The sequence below is a fragment of the Erpetoichthys calabaricus genome, chromosome 10 (genome assembly GCF_900747795.2).
Source record: "Erpetoichthys calabaricus chromosome 10, fErpCal1.3, whole genome shotgun sequence".
NCBI classification, from domain to species: Eukaryota; Metazoa; Chordata; class Cladistia; order Polypteriformes; family Polypteridae; genus Erpetoichthys; species Erpetoichthys calabaricus.
The window spans coordinates 3303288-3319458 of NC_041403.2; positions in this window are offsets into that span (position 1 = coordinate 3303288).

Here is a 16171-nt window from a genome sequence, read left to right on the forward strand (position 1 = left end):
AGCCGTTCCTGCACACGGCTCTTTCATCAGCTTTGAACCCATTTCGCTCTTCCATCTAGAAAAAATCGTCGCCTCAATGAAGCCTTCGGGCTCTCCGGACGACGTGGTGCCGCCCAGACTCCTGAAAGATGTGTTTCCTGCGATTCGATACGACATCCTAAAGATTATAACTAGTATTCTATCTTCGGCTATAGTTCCTCGTGCTTTCAAACACGCAATTGTACATCCAATTCTGAAAAAACCTGATTTAGATCCTGCCGTTCTTTCCAATCTTCGTCCAATTTCCAAACTACCTTTCTTGTCAAAAATACTAGAAAAAGTAGTTTATGAGCAATTAACTCATCACCTACAGGACCATCAGGTAATGGCTTTAGGCCCCAACATAGCACAGAAACCGTGCATTTATGTGTCCTAAATGATGTCCTTTTGGCATTGGACTCAGGACTTCATGTGATTATGGTTCTTCTCGACCTATCTGCTGCGTTTGACACAATCGATCATGGCATCATGATCTCCCGACTCGAATCCTGGGCTGGTGTATCTGGCTCAGCCCTCGACTGGTTCAGGTCATATTTCTGCAACAGGACTCTTAGAGTCATGTTGGACGATTTTTCATCTGAATCAGTCCTACTCCCATGTGGGGTCCCCCAGGGTTCCATTTTAGGGCCACTACTTTTTTCAATCTACATTTTGCCTTTAGGTGCAATTTTTAGAAAACATGCAATTTCATATCATCTATATGCTGACGACTGCCAAATTTATTTTTCCCTTAAGCCAACTGACTCCACCAAACCTCTCCTCGACTGCCTATCTGACATTAAGGATTGGCTGGCTGTAAATTTCCTTCACCTGAATGATTCAAAAACCGAGGTCATTGTTTTTAGTCCCGACTACAAACAGATTCCATCTTTTGGCCTCGACTCTCTTCCCACTCCAGTAACTTTGTCTGTCTTTAATCTCGGAGTCAAAATGGATTCGTTCCTGAAAATGGATGCTCAAGTCAACAGCACAGTAAAATCCTGTTTTTTCCAGCTCAGGCATATCACCAAACTCAAACCTATTCTGTCTAACCATCTCCTGGAATCAGTAATCCATGCATTTATTACGTCCCGGCTTGATTCCTCTAATTCCTGCCTTTATGGTATCAGCAAAGCCACTCTTTCTAGACTACAACTGGTTCAAAATGCGGCTGCAAGGCTTCTAACAGGGAGTGGCAGAGGCCAACATATTACTCCAATTTTAAAAACCTTACATTGGCTGCCGTTTAGATTCAGAATCGATTTTAAGATACTCCTCCTAACTTATAAGGCATTAAATGGTCTAGCCCCCGCCTATTTGAGTGTTTTGCTCCATCGATACAATCCCCCTCGCGTTCTTAGATCCGCAGATCAGCTGCTTCTAACCGTTCCCAAGGCACGTTTTAAAGCTCGTGGTGAAAGGGCTTTCTCCGTCGGTGCACCCAGGCTCTGGAACTCCCTACCCTTAGTGGTTAGGCAAGCCACTTCAGTTGCCACATTCAAAGTACGCTTAAAAACGCACTTCTTCACATTGGCTTTTAATTCTTAACTTGTTTCATTTTCTATTTATTTTTCGCTATTTTCTCTATTTTATTGGGTCCTCTGACCTGTTTTTAGTATCTTAGTTCAAATTCTCTCTTAATGTTTGCTTTTAATATTTTGTTTTTAGTCCCGTTTGTTTTAACTGTACAGCGCTTTGGTCGGTTGTAATGCTGTGTTTTTAAGCGCTCAACAAATAAATATGGTATGGTATGCACAGCTTGAAATTTACAGTCTGATTGGATGTAGTGAGAAGTCAAGCAAAATGACACCTTTATTGGCTAACTAAAAAGATTACAATATGCAAGCTTTTGAGGGTCCTTCTTCAGCTCAGGCCTCTTCTTCTTGATTACATATTTACTGAAGAAGCAGCCTGAGTTGCCTCAAAAGCTTGTATATTGTAATCTTTTTAGTTAGCCAATAAAAGGTGTCATTTTGCTTGACTTCTCACTACATTCATAATGGCTAACACGGTACAACACCCTAGTACTACAGTCTGATTGGAGAAATTGGTCATAAATGGTAAGTAGCAGCTGATGTATTTATTTACATCTGCTAATAAGTAGAAGAAATTAGAGGGAACATTAACTCAGAGTCCCACATGGCATGTGAGGTCAGGTGTGGAACTGTCAGCACTCCAAACGTTTTGGATTTTGGAATTTCAGATTAACGATATTCAACCTGCATTAAACAGAGCTTGAGCTCTACTGTGAAGTTTGTGTTGCGATGAGGTATTCTTTACAAGTATTTTCCAGACTTTGAATTGGTATTTTACATGTGTTGGTGACTGTTGGATTAATTTGGTTATTAGGGAAAGATGAACGCATAATGAGGGACACGTATCATCTCTTATGTGTGTGTGTGTGTGTTATCTAAGCAACTGGGGAATGAGTCACAGAGAGACAATTATACTTCAAATACTTATACTTACCTTCTGTATTGGGATTTCAGGGCCTTCCCACACACTCAAAGTGAGTAACCTTTACAGTAACGACAGCATCGACTCATGTCGATCTAATGCAGTTTTACAAGTGCAATTGTTTTTTATCAAGTTTACAGGAGGATAAACTCTTTCTCTGTGCTCTGTTCCTTTAAATTGAGAAGAATGCGTAGCAGTATGTCATAAACTGAGAGAGGGTGTTCAATAACAGGCAATTAGATGATTAGTTGAGCAAACCGAGGTGAAATACGAGGCCAGGTTAAGATTAGCTGAGGACAAGTTAAATTTGGGGCTGATCTCGCCCCGCCGTTCACAGAGACAGCACACAGATCTGAGGAACATCACCTCTTAGTGCTAAACTGTGCAGTGTGGTCTGATCCACTCTTAGTACTGGATTATCTGAGGTACACTGGGAGTGACCCAAGTACACTAGGGGACATTCAAAACTCCACTTGATGTTCATGGATAAGATTGATGGATAAGCTTTGTTTGTCTGAATGGCCTGCTCCCGTCAAGCGTTTTTCTGATGTTCTAATCTCATAAAATGCTCTTCAGAGCTGTAGCGCCATATGCATGGGAAACACATGTAAACAGAGGACAGTGGGCGTCTGAAATAAGAGTGGCATCACAAAATGGAATATTTCAAATTCATTAATTTTTACTTATTAGTCACATTTTGAATAATTTTTATTTTTCACAAAAATAATTTTCATATGTAGATCCACAACCATGACGATTAGCATCTCACAACTATGAAGTTCAAATGAAAGCGGCAACATTCAATCACAATGGATTGTGTAAGATCTCACTTGTTGGATCCCACCAAGTTATCACACAGTTGACATGCGCAAAGAATTTTCTGTTCCATGCACTAACTACGGGATAACTTTTGAAAGAAAATACATTTTTATTGTGAGTTCTTTAAGAGCACAATGCATTTAATCAGTTTATTAAATAACGCCTGTCATAGACGGCATCTGGGCTGGAATGGATGGCTCCTTACCTAGCTGGGATTTCTGTATACTTGAAGGATGCAGGTGGGCTGGCATCACGGGTTGGTTTGTGATACCCCTTCTGGTCAGGAGGTGGTCAAAGTGGAAGGATGGATGGACACTCTCTCCCAGATCTGTGTGTTTCCCCCACTGTCCCAGGTGGCAGCCTCCATCTGGCATGTCTCCTATTTGGACACTGGCGGGACTGCATGGACCCTGTTGGGGTCCTTGGCTGCTGGGACCGGGCTCCCCTGTCGATGCTCAACCAGAAGTGTGTCCAGGTAGCAGCCTTGTTACACCAGAAGTACTCCCAGGTCCAGGTTTAAAAGGGAGCCCTCGACTCTGCCCGGGGAGTCAGAGTCAGGTGGAAGCGAACAAAACCCACCTGGAAGAACTGGAGGAGAAAGAAAACAAAAAGAAAATAATTGTGAATTGTGAATTTGGGTACTGTTATTAAATAAAAAGTAAGTATTTTTTACAGTATCTCACAAAAGTGAGTACACCCCTCACATTTTTGTAAATATTGTATGTTATCTTTTCATGGGACAACACTGAAGATATGACACTTTGATCCAATGTAAAGTAGTCCGTCTACAGCTTGTATAACAGTGTCAATCTGCTGTCCCCTCAAAATAACTCAACACACAGCCATTAATGTCTAAACCGCTGGCAATAAAAGTGAAAAATGTCCAAATTGTGCCCAATTAGCCGTTTTCCCTCCCCAGTGTCATGTGACTCGTTAGTGTTACAAGGTCTCCGGTGTGTTACATTTGGTGTTCTCGCTCTCACACTCTCTCATACTGGTCACTGGAAGTTCAACATGGCACCTCATGGCAAAGAACTCTCTGAGGATCTTGAAAACAAGAATTATTGCTCTACATGAAGATGGCGTAGGCTATAAGAAGATTGGCAACACCCTGAAACTGAGCTGCAGCACAGTGGCCAAGACCATACAGCGGTTTAACAGGACAGGTTCCACTCAGAACGGGCCTCTCCATGGTCGACCAAAGAAGTTGAGTGCCCGTGCTCAGCATCATATCCAGAGGTTGTCTTTTGAAACCAGACGTATGAGTGCTGCCAGCATTGCTGCAGAGGTTGAAGGGGTGGGGGGGGTCAGCCTGTCAGTGCTCAGACCATACGCCCGCCACACACTGCATCAAATTGGTCTGCATGGCTGTCGTCCCAGAAGAAAGCCTCTTCTAAAGATGATGAGCAAGAAAACCCGCAAACAGGTTCCTGAAGACAAGCAGACTAAGGACATGGATTACTGGAACCATGTCCTGTGGTCTGATGAGACCAAGATAAACTTATTTGGTTCAGATGGTTTCAAGCGTGTGTGGCAGCAACCTGGTGAGGAGTACAAAGACAAGTGTGTCTTGCTTACAGTCAAGCATGGTGGTGGGAGTGTCATGGTTTGGAGCTGCATGAGTGCACTGGGGAGCTACAGTTCATTGAGGGAACCATGAATGCCAACATGTACTGTGACATACTGAAGCAGAGCATGATCCCCTCCGTTCGGAAACTGAACATGATAACGACCCCAAACACACCTCCAAGACGACCACTGCCTTGCTAAAGAAACTGAGGGTAAAGGTGCTGGACTGGCCAAGCATGTCTCCAGACCTAAACCCTATTGAGCATCTGTGAGGAAGGTGGTGGAGCACAAGGTCTCTAACATCCACCAGCTCCGTGATGCTGTCATGGAGGAGTAGAAGAGGATTCCAGTGGCAATCTGTGAAGCTTGTGTGAGCTCCATGCCCAAGAGAGTTAATGGTGACCACACAAAATATTGACACTTTGGGCATCAATGTGGACATTTTTCACTTAGGGGTGTACTCACTTTTGTGAGGTTCTGTATATCCAGGACTGGTGTGTAGTAATCGTGTTAAGGGTTTGGGACTCAGTGACACCCCCTGAGTGTCCCTATTTTTACTGTGGCAGCCAACATGTTAAATAGGGTTGTGCTGATGACATCATACCACATGATTTTGGCATTACGCCCCCTGACAACTGGTCATCGTGTTGTGGCATCAGTAAGAAAACAAAATAGCATTGTTGAAATTTCAAAAGTATGGTTTTAAAAATATATATTGGTTCAGAGGCAATATACAAATAAAACAAAAATACATTTGGATTCTCTGAAATTCTAAACCTCTAGAAAAGTATATTTGAATGTTTACTGAAAGAAAAAGTGTAATAAAGTTTACAAAATCATAACAGCATCATAATCACAGGATTAAATAAACGTCAAGAAGCCTTCTTCTTCAAAATAAAAATCTTCAGGTGGCTTTCAACCAGTTTTATTTATGTGGATTTTGACTTTGCGCAGCCTCTCTAATTTCTCTTTCATCTTATCGGTTTGACCTCAGCCTCCCTTTCTGACTGCATTATTTTGACTGTCCCCTGAAGGAAATTTGTTTTCTGCTGGATAAAATGAATGAGAATCTCAGAAGGGATCTGAGGAGCAGAGCCCTGAGGCAAAAGCAGAAAAGATCTATAAATAAGGCAGAGTGAAGCACCTGGGGCCTGTAATCTAATCAGGGGTCTCCACCTTCAATGACAGTAACACAAAGGGAAAGGAGAAAAAGAATGGGGACAAAACAACTCACAATTACAGAACACTTAAACGAAACAGAGATGAAGCAAAACATCACAGACAATAAAAAAAACAAAGAAAGCAAAAAACAGAACCGTGAGGTGAGAGCCTCATACAGTCAGACGAGACGACCACTGCTCACTCCCTTCGGAGGCACAGCTTGTGGAAAAATTAAAATTACATACTGTGTGGTTCAGGGAGTGTTTGCAAACATTGTATTGGGCGGCAACTAAAGTAAGACAGCATCAGAGGATGGACTTGAACTATAATTAAAAAGAAGCCAAGGTCATGACTGCCTTGGTAATCAAATAAATAAAGGCCAGACACAACACACATCAAAATCTTAGATAGATAGATAGATAGATAGATAGATAGATAGATAGATAGATAGATAGATAGATAGATAGATAGATAGATAGATAGATAGATAGATAGATAGATAGATAGATAGATAGATAGATAGATAGATAGATAGATAGATAGATAGATAGATAGATAGATAGATAGATAGATAGATAGAAATGTATTTGTCAGCAGTGGGTTGGTGCTCTGCCCAGGGGTTTGTTTCCTGCCTTGTGCCCTGTGTTGGCTGGGATTGGCTCCAATGGACCCTCGTGACCCTGTAGTTAGGATATAGTGGGTTGGATAATGGACGGATGGATGGATGAAATTTATTTGTCCCCAGACGTTTTATGCGGTTAATGATATTCTCCTGCTGACACCATTATATTTGTTTCTGTGACATTGACTGTCAAACATACTTTATCTTCCTTTACTCTATCTAGTGTCTAGAGGCTTTATTGTCATACCATCCATACAGCGTATTGCAGTGACATGAAATAACTTTCCCAAGACTGTGTATAATATATACATAAGTACCAGACAAGTGTAAAACAGGTAAAGAACCATATTATACTAAAAAGAGATAAATAAACAATACATAACAGGTAAGTGTATAGATAGTAATAATTTGAAATAGCAATAAATAAATAACAATAACTAATACTAAAAAACAAAAGCGGTAACACATGTAATAAATGCACTACATATAATTAAGCTATTAGAAGCAGATCTGAGAGCTGGGGGCCAGTCCAGTGTTCAAGACCACCAAGGGATGGAAGCTGTTGTAGAACCCACCAGAATTGATTTGGATGCTATGGTACCTTCTGCCAAATAGAAATTGGGACAAAGAGATTGTGCGAGGGGTATGAGCGTTTCTTCACAATGCTATTCTTAATGGAGGGCAATAAAGACCCAGTGATTGTTTCTTCTGTGGGCACTATCCATTGTAGGACCTTACAGTCAGAGTCAAAGCAGTTCCCAAAGCAGACAGTGATGCAGCTGGTCAGAACACCCTTGATGTTGCCCCAGTAGAATGTGGGCAACATCGAGAATGGGGGGAGGTAGGCTTGCCTTCTTCAACCGCTGAAGGAAGTGGAGATGTTGCTGCCTCTTCTTAGATAGATAGATAGATAGATAGATAGATAGATAGATAGATAGATAGATAGATAATTTTTTAATTTTTAAAATGACCTTTATTTTAAACAGTAACAAAAACATTAACAAAACAATATACACATTCAATTTACATAAAAAAACCAAGCATCATAATAAACAAGAGAGCCATACATCCGACCCCAACTACTCCCCCTTTACACTCCTCCTACTCCGCACATAAATAAGAACTTTAACAGTTAATAATTCATTATAACACAAAGACCACCTTTACTCCCCCGTTACACTCCTCCTACTCCGCACAATAATAACTACATGATGTTGATGCCCACCATTACTGTCTTGTTATTCCCAGTTGAACACCAGTTCACCCCCCTCCACAGCACACAGTACACAGATAGATAGATAGATAGATAGATAGATAGATAGATAGATAGATAGATAGATAGATAGATAGATAGATAGATAGATAGATAGATAGATAGATAGATATTTTTATTTTTAAAAAGACCTTTATTGATCAAATAGCAATAAATCAAATATATAACAGGTAACATATAACCATTTTACAGGCTGCTGCATCAAATGAGAATCAATTCCCTTGCAGTCCGTATTTGATATACTATTTCTTATATTAATTTGAAATGACCCAAAAAAAACTTTTCCATTCTTCTAATTTACAATTTAAACCCCCTGAGCCCGTAACAAACAAGCACTTAAAAGTCCCAAATTATAACTTCAACAGAAATATTATGATGTTACACCATTCGATTAGCTCATCTATTTTACATCATTATAAGAAAACACAAAAAAGGAGAACTTCAATAATGTCTCATACAATCATTTTTAGTTCTCCATCATCAATGGAGCAAAGCACCCCTTTAATCCCCCACACATTTTTAAACAAATCTAATGTATTCATCAATTTATAATACGTATATTCCATTATTATTCTGAAGCATACATTTATCTTGAAAATCATCACAGCATCAGTAGCCCCTGTCCCAGATTGTTTATTATTTCTACTCTTTAAAATTGCTAATTTTGCTTCACCCAATAAATAGTTTAATAGTTGAACTTTTTGACGATTTTCCTTATTATATTTTGTTCCATAAATGAACATGATATTGTTAAATTTCCCCATTAACCTACTACATATTTCACTAAAAAAAATGAAAAAAAAACTAAGTCTCATACATTGCAAGAATAAGTGGAATATCGTTTCTTTTTGTCCACAAAATACACAAGTATCATCCTCTTTCTGCTCAATTATTTTTAAAAAGGAATTGGTAGCAACAATCCCATGCAGGACTCTCCATTGTAAGTCTGCTGTTCTTTTCTTATATAGCTCCCTCCAAGCAGGTGCACTCCCACCTTCCACCCCCAGATATTCTCTCCATGGTGTGTCACATGCTGTATTTAATGCTGCAAAGTGTACAGTTTTAACACAATATTTATAAAGGTCCCCCTTTGACAGAGACTTAAAACTCACGACTTCCCCTTTATGAAATGTCATGATCGTATTATCGGTGAGCGAGGACAGATCAACAGCAGGGCAGACCTCCATCTCTGAGTTCGCTGCTCTGATCGAGTTGTTCAGCCGATGATAATCTTTGGCCATGAATGATAAAAAACTCTGAAGCATTCTGACTGACTTGACCCCCAGTATTGAAGATAGCACTGCTGGGTCAATAAAGGACTTCTTGCTGTCATCATAAAGTTGGGACAGTGTAAGTATTTGATGTGTGATGAGTGTTTTAACAAAACTATCACTTAACAGCAGAGGACATGAAAAAACAGAGTTGAAAACTAAAGGCTCATCAGCCAACCAACCAGATGTAGCGAAGTTTCTTTGAAAGACAAAGTGCCACGTTAATAAGACTCCCTTGTAAAAATGGGGTAGGCTGGACAGGTCCATTTTGTGAATGTTCATCACCATAAGTTGTTTATCAAAACCGAAGCCTCCCACTCGGCGCAAGAAACCCATTGCCATCTCTCTCCAACTCAGAGGATGAGAAACAAAAAAAACCTTCTGCAGAACCTGAAGTCGAAATTGTGCAACTTTAGAGACAACATCAATGAGCCCCTGACCACCCTCTTCCAAAGGTAAAAACAGTACACTTTGTTTAATCCAGTGTAGGCACCCCCAAAAAAAATCAACCAGAAGTTTCTGGATTCTGTGTAAAAGCCCAGGAGGAGGGTCCCCACTCACAAGTTTGTGCCAGAGCATTGAGGCTATCAAATTGTTAACTATAATCACACGTCCCCTGTAAGACAGCTTAGACACAATCCACTTCCATTTGTTCAGTCTCATAGTTACTTTATCTAAAAATCCTTCCCAATTACTGTTGTCCACCCCCTCAGCACCCATCACCACCCCGAGATATCGAAAACACCTTCTGTCCCACCTCATTTCTAAGGGCAGATCTGGTGGTGAACATGCTGTCCAGGAGCCAATCAAAAAAGCGGTACTTTTGGCCCAGTTGATTCTTGCTGAAGATATTTTCTCAAATACTTGTTGACATGAAATTAACATTTTTATGTCATCGTTTGATGTGACAAAGATGACATCATCATCAGCATAGGCCAAATATTTAAAATTAACAGTTGGGCACATAGGAAAAACCACACCCTGCAGTCTGCGACTTATCTGACGTAAAAATGGTTCAATTGACAAAGCATATAGCATTCCAGATAAAGCACAGCCCTGTCGAATTCCTCTCTTTACTGAGAACGGGGCACTCAGCGAACCGTTGACTTTTAAAACTCCAAAAATATTAGTATATAACAGCCTTATCATATTTATAAAACTGTCCCCAAAACCAAAACTTTTCAATGTATTAAACAAATATCGGTGATCTACTCGATCGAAAGCCTTTTCCTGGTCTAGGGACAGAATCCCCAAATCAACCCCACACAGATTACATGCGGAGATAACATCCCGCAATACAAATATATTGTCATGTATTGACCGGCCTGGCACACAGTATGATTGACACGGGTGAATTATGGAGTCCATTACATTCCTCAGGCGGTTGGCCAAGGCCCTTGAAAAGATCTTGTAGTCTGTACACAATAGGCTCACAGGACGCCAGTTTTTGATTTGACACAAGTCCCCTGTTTTTGGTAGCAGAACGATGACGGCTCTTCTGCAGCTCAGTGGTAATTCACCAACCGTAATGCTCTCCAGAAACACTGTAAGCATGTCTGGTCCCAACAGATGCCAAAACTGCTTATAGAATTCTGTTGGAATCCCGTCAATCCCCGGAGTCTTTCCAACATTTAAATTAGACAGCGAGTCGGAGAGTTCCTGCAGATTAATCTCGGTGTCCAGATGTAATTTTAACTTTTCCGAAATTGATGGCATACCCTCCAAGAACTCAGACATTGCAGCCTCATCGATGCTTTCCTCCTTGAATAAATTCTTGTAAAACGATACAGCAAAGTCTCTTATCTCCCCTGTAGTACACAGTTCTTGACCGTTGGTGTCACGGAGCATATGGATTGTCTTGCTCTGTGCTTCCTTCTTTTCAAGACTAAAAAAAAACCTTGTGGGTGCATCCAGGTGATTCAGATTCTGGAAGCGGGACCTCACTAAAGCCCCCTGAGCCTGCAACTCCAGAAGCTGAGACAGTGAATGTTTTTTTGCTGTTAAAATTTCAAAAGTATCCTTATCAAAAGTTTTTTGAAGAGTAGCCTGTAGTTCAGTGATGTCCTCCTCCAGGCTTATCATATAGTCCACGTTCCTCTTCGTCACTTGCTTGGTGTATTGTTGGCAAAAAGCTTTGATCTGTACTTTTGAGACATCCCACCATTGTTTGAGGGAAATGAATTTGGATTTAGTGAGGGTCCATTGCTGCCAGAAAAATTCAAAGCACTGAAGGAAGTTCGAATCATCCAACAGGGAAACACTGAATTGCCAGAAAGACTTGAATAAAAGTTTTTTAGAAAAGGTGAGCTTTAATGCTACTAGCGAGTGATCAGAAAGACCGAAAGGACAGATATAAGTAGTGGTGATTGTATTCAGAAGATGCCGTGAACAGTAAAACCTGTCTAACCGTGCCATTGAAATGCGGCCACCCCCCTTTTACCCAGGTGTATTGTCTATCTGTAGGAAAATTATTCCGCCATACATCCACCATATCTGACTGCTGTAATAAAGTATGTAATACTCTGACAGAAGCTGGATGAGGCTCAGCACCATTTCGATCCAGTTGAGCATTTTCTGTACAATTAAAATCCCCTCCTAGTAGAAGGATTTCCCCATTAATAAACGATTCCACCACCTTTCTCAATGAATCAAAGAAACAGATCCTCTCTCGACCATTTGTTGGTGCATAGGAATTAATGAACACGAGGTCCTGATCACCATCTTTAATCTGCACCACCAGCAGGCGCCCAGCCACCACCTCTCTAATATTAGTGATCTGTAAATTTACAGTTTTGGAAATCAGCACAGCTACCCCAGCACTGACATGGGATCCGTGACTAAGCACAGCCTGACCCCCCCATTCACGTAGCCAGTCCGACTGATTCCTAATATCGGTGTGTGTTTCCTGAAGTAGTGCTATGTGAAGGCCTGTTTGCCCTAAATAATCAAAAACAGCAGCCCTTTTTGCGTCTCCCCTACACCCATTTACATTTAGACTCCCAATATGTAAAGAGTCCATTAATACAAAACACAAGGGAGTGACCAATAAATTACACAACACAAACGAATAAAAGAAGCGTAGAGCTATCTCCATCATGATTAAAGCAGTGATTTCCTAACCCTACTGATCAGATTCTTTAATCTCACGGACTCTTTCTGGTCCATGCCAAGCTGTACGGCATTGCGCATCACCCTCTGTGCTGACACCAGGAAGAGCTGAACATCTGGGAAGTGCTCCTCCACTTTAACTCCTCTCTTGCCCTCAATAAATTCCAAGAAATACCGAATACTTGCGGTGCTGTATCCGCCTCCGAGTGTATACCTTGATGAGGACTCGCTTCTCACGGAGGCGTCAGTGTCACTGCCCTCATCCTCCCTGTCACCCACATCACAGTCACTGTAACTTTTAAACAAGTGGCTGCGTTCACTGGATGGCTCGCTGGACACGAGGCTTTTCTTCGCAGACTTCGTATTCTCCGATTTATTCTTTCGCTTATGACGGGGCACTTTGAAACTCTCATCCCTCTCGCTCACACTTGCACTCCCACTCTCCACGGCACACATCTCGTCCATCGGCCTCTCACTCATCTGCCTTTCCACGACTTGCGCCGAGCTCTGCTTCGTCAGCAGTGCGTCCTCAGCGGCCTGAACTTGTGCAGCTTCATCGGTTACCTGAGACTCGTTCACAGCAGTGGCGACTGGCGCAGCTCCCTCGGAAAGAGCGTTCAATGTCGTCCCCTCACTGCTACTGGTCTCAGGCTCTGTGCTTACTTTACACACTGCACTGTCGGCTTCAGCCGGCTTTTCATTGGCAACAAGAAGCGCGCTCTTCTCTGGAGCGTCTACAGACAGAAAGCTTGCAGGCCGATCACACACAACACCCGCACCCTCCAACCGATCATTACACTCAGACCCATCATCCTCCATATCGTCCACCTCACTTTCATACTCAGACTCGCAGTTTTCATCGTTAACCCCGTCATTGTTCTCCTTAATCTGTGCGGAGCCGCCCGGCAGCACCCCAGGCTCATGTTTGCACTGTGCCGCCTTTTGTCCAGCTCTGCCACAGTTAAAGCACTTCATTGTATCTGAAGTAACAAATACTACATAATCATCGCCCTCTACCTTAAACCTGAGCGCCACGTTTATTTCCTCATTCATGTTATTTAAAATCATATAAACTTGTCTCCGAAAGGAGACCACGTGTTTTAATTCCTGCATCTTGTAGCCAAGTGGGATCAATACTATATCAGACATTATCTGCCCATAACGTTTCAATTCCCTTAGTAAAATATCATTTTCTAAGAAAGGTGGACCATTAGAAACAATAACTTTCTTCGCAGGCGCTGATAACGGCAGGACAGGAACTAATGCGCCATTGATAACAACCCCTTCTTCAACGAGTGTATTTACAAGAGACTCGCCTTGTTCATTCTGGAGGCGGATAGGACATTTTTATAGCCGACAACTTTACCTACTCCCACCACACATGCTTCGGCAGAAACCTGGGGGTCCACCAGGACCTTTGCGCCATGACGGCGTGAAAGATTTTCAAAAGCCTTTGGTAACAAACCAGGAGCCCTGCCTTTGGACACGGCCATGGCGATAACCGCCAAAGCCGCGTCTTAACAGTAAAAACTATAAAAAAAAAAAACAATTCTAAGACAAAACACTAAGAAAAACAACTAAGAGAAAGAAAAAGGAGAAAAAGTAAAAGACTTACACAGAGAGCTCGACGCCCGTCGGCTTCCCACGACTCGAACACGCCCACCCCAGACAGCACTAATCGAGCAACACACAGACAGTAAGAGAGAGAGAGAGAGAGAGAGATAGATAGATAGATAGATAGATAGATAGATAGATAGATAGATAGATGGATGTGAAAGGCACTATTTAATAGATAGATAGATAGATAGATAGATAGATAGATAGATAGATAGATAGATAGATAGATGTGAAAGGCACTATTTAATAGATAGATAGATAGATAGATAGATAGATAGATAGATAGATAGATAGATAGATAGATAGATAGATAGATAGATAGATAGATAGATAGATAGATAGATAGATAGATGGATGTGAAAGGCACTATTTAATAGATAGATAGATAGATAGATAGATAGATAGATAGATAGATAGATAGACAGATGTGAAAGGCACTATTTAATAGATAGATAGATAGATAGATAGATAGATAGATAGATAGATAGATAGATAGATAGATAGATAGATAGATAGATGTGAAAGGCACTATTTAATAGATAGATAGATAGATAGATAGATAGATAGATAGATAGATAGATAGATAGATAGATAGATAGATGTGAAAGGCACTATATAATAGATAGATAGATAGATAGATAGATAGATAGATAGATAGATAGATAGATAGATAGATAGATAGATAGATAGATGTGAAAGGCACTATTTAATAGATAGATAGATAGATAGATAGATAGATAGATAGATAGATAGATAGATAGATAGATAGATAGATAGATAGATAGATAGATAGATAGATAGATAGATGTGAAAGGCACTATTTAATAGATAGATAGATAGATAGATAGATAGATAGATAGATAGATAGATAGATAGATAGATAGATAGATAGATAGATGTGAAAGGCACTATTTAATAGATAGATAGATAGATAGATAGATAGATAGATAGATAGATAGATAGATAGATAGATAGATAGATAGATAGATAGATAGATAGATAGATAGATGTGAAAGGCACTATTTAATAGATAGATAGATAGATAGATAGATAGATAGATAGATAGATAGATAGATAGATAGATAGATAGATAGATAGATAGATAGATGTGAAAGGCACTATTTAATAGATAGATAGATAGATAGATAGATAGATAGATAGATAGATAGATAGATAGATAGATAGATGTGAAAGGCACTATTTAATAGATAGATAGATAGATAGATAGATAGATAGATAGATAGATAGATAGATAGATAGATAGATAGATAGATAGATAGATAGATAGATAGATAGATAGATGTGAAAGGCACTATTTAATAGATAGATAGATAGATAGATAGATAGATAGATAGATAGATAGATAGATAGATAGATGTAATTGATTACATCTTGCCTGAAGAAGGGGCCTGAGTTGCCTCGAAAGCTTGCATATTGTAATCTTTCTAGTTAGCCAATAAAAGGTGTCATTTTGCTTGGCTTTTCTCTACATTCCTATAATCAATAAAATACCGGTGCAATGGAATATTGAATTCTTTACTTTTTGGTCTCTTGTTCACTGTATCGATCAAAAATGGTAATGACATTACCCATCAAACACTTCTTGTTGTCCTGTCAAGCAAAACCCCAGCCACCCTGCATCACAAACAGTAGAAAACGGTGGCACCCATAATCATGACAGTGTGCAACAGTAAAGTCCTTCCTCACAGACAGATGTAAGGCTGAGGTTTTTATTCCACTCTGTATGCACAACGGAAGTAAGTTCTTTGTCTTGGAGGATCGTCACCTGTCAACACCATTGTTACTGTAATGAACTCTTCCATGGGTATAGCATTACATATACTTGTCATGCCTGGAGTATGAGATATCTGAGGATGCACACTTCAAGTTCAAGAGAAGATCATGTTGTTATTAGAACATTTAGGGATATACTTAACACTATGCGATGCATATGCTTGCGGAATGCTTGTGGACTTGCAAGAAGTGTACTGTCTATACTTGCAGATGTACTTTATGTAAATCCAGAGGATTCCACCAGGTGGTAGTGCAAGACATCATCAATGAGAAAATAATGTCCAGTTTCATTGTGTTGTAAGTTGAGGAAAGAAAGATGCTGAAGATAAAATTTCTTTGCATTCTGATGCTGTTACGAAGATGCAAAAAAAGCTGGCAATAATGACAAAGAAGATGGTGTGTGAGTCCTTTAAATGTATCACGTCATTACGATGGGGAATACGCGACACTTATATTGCCTCC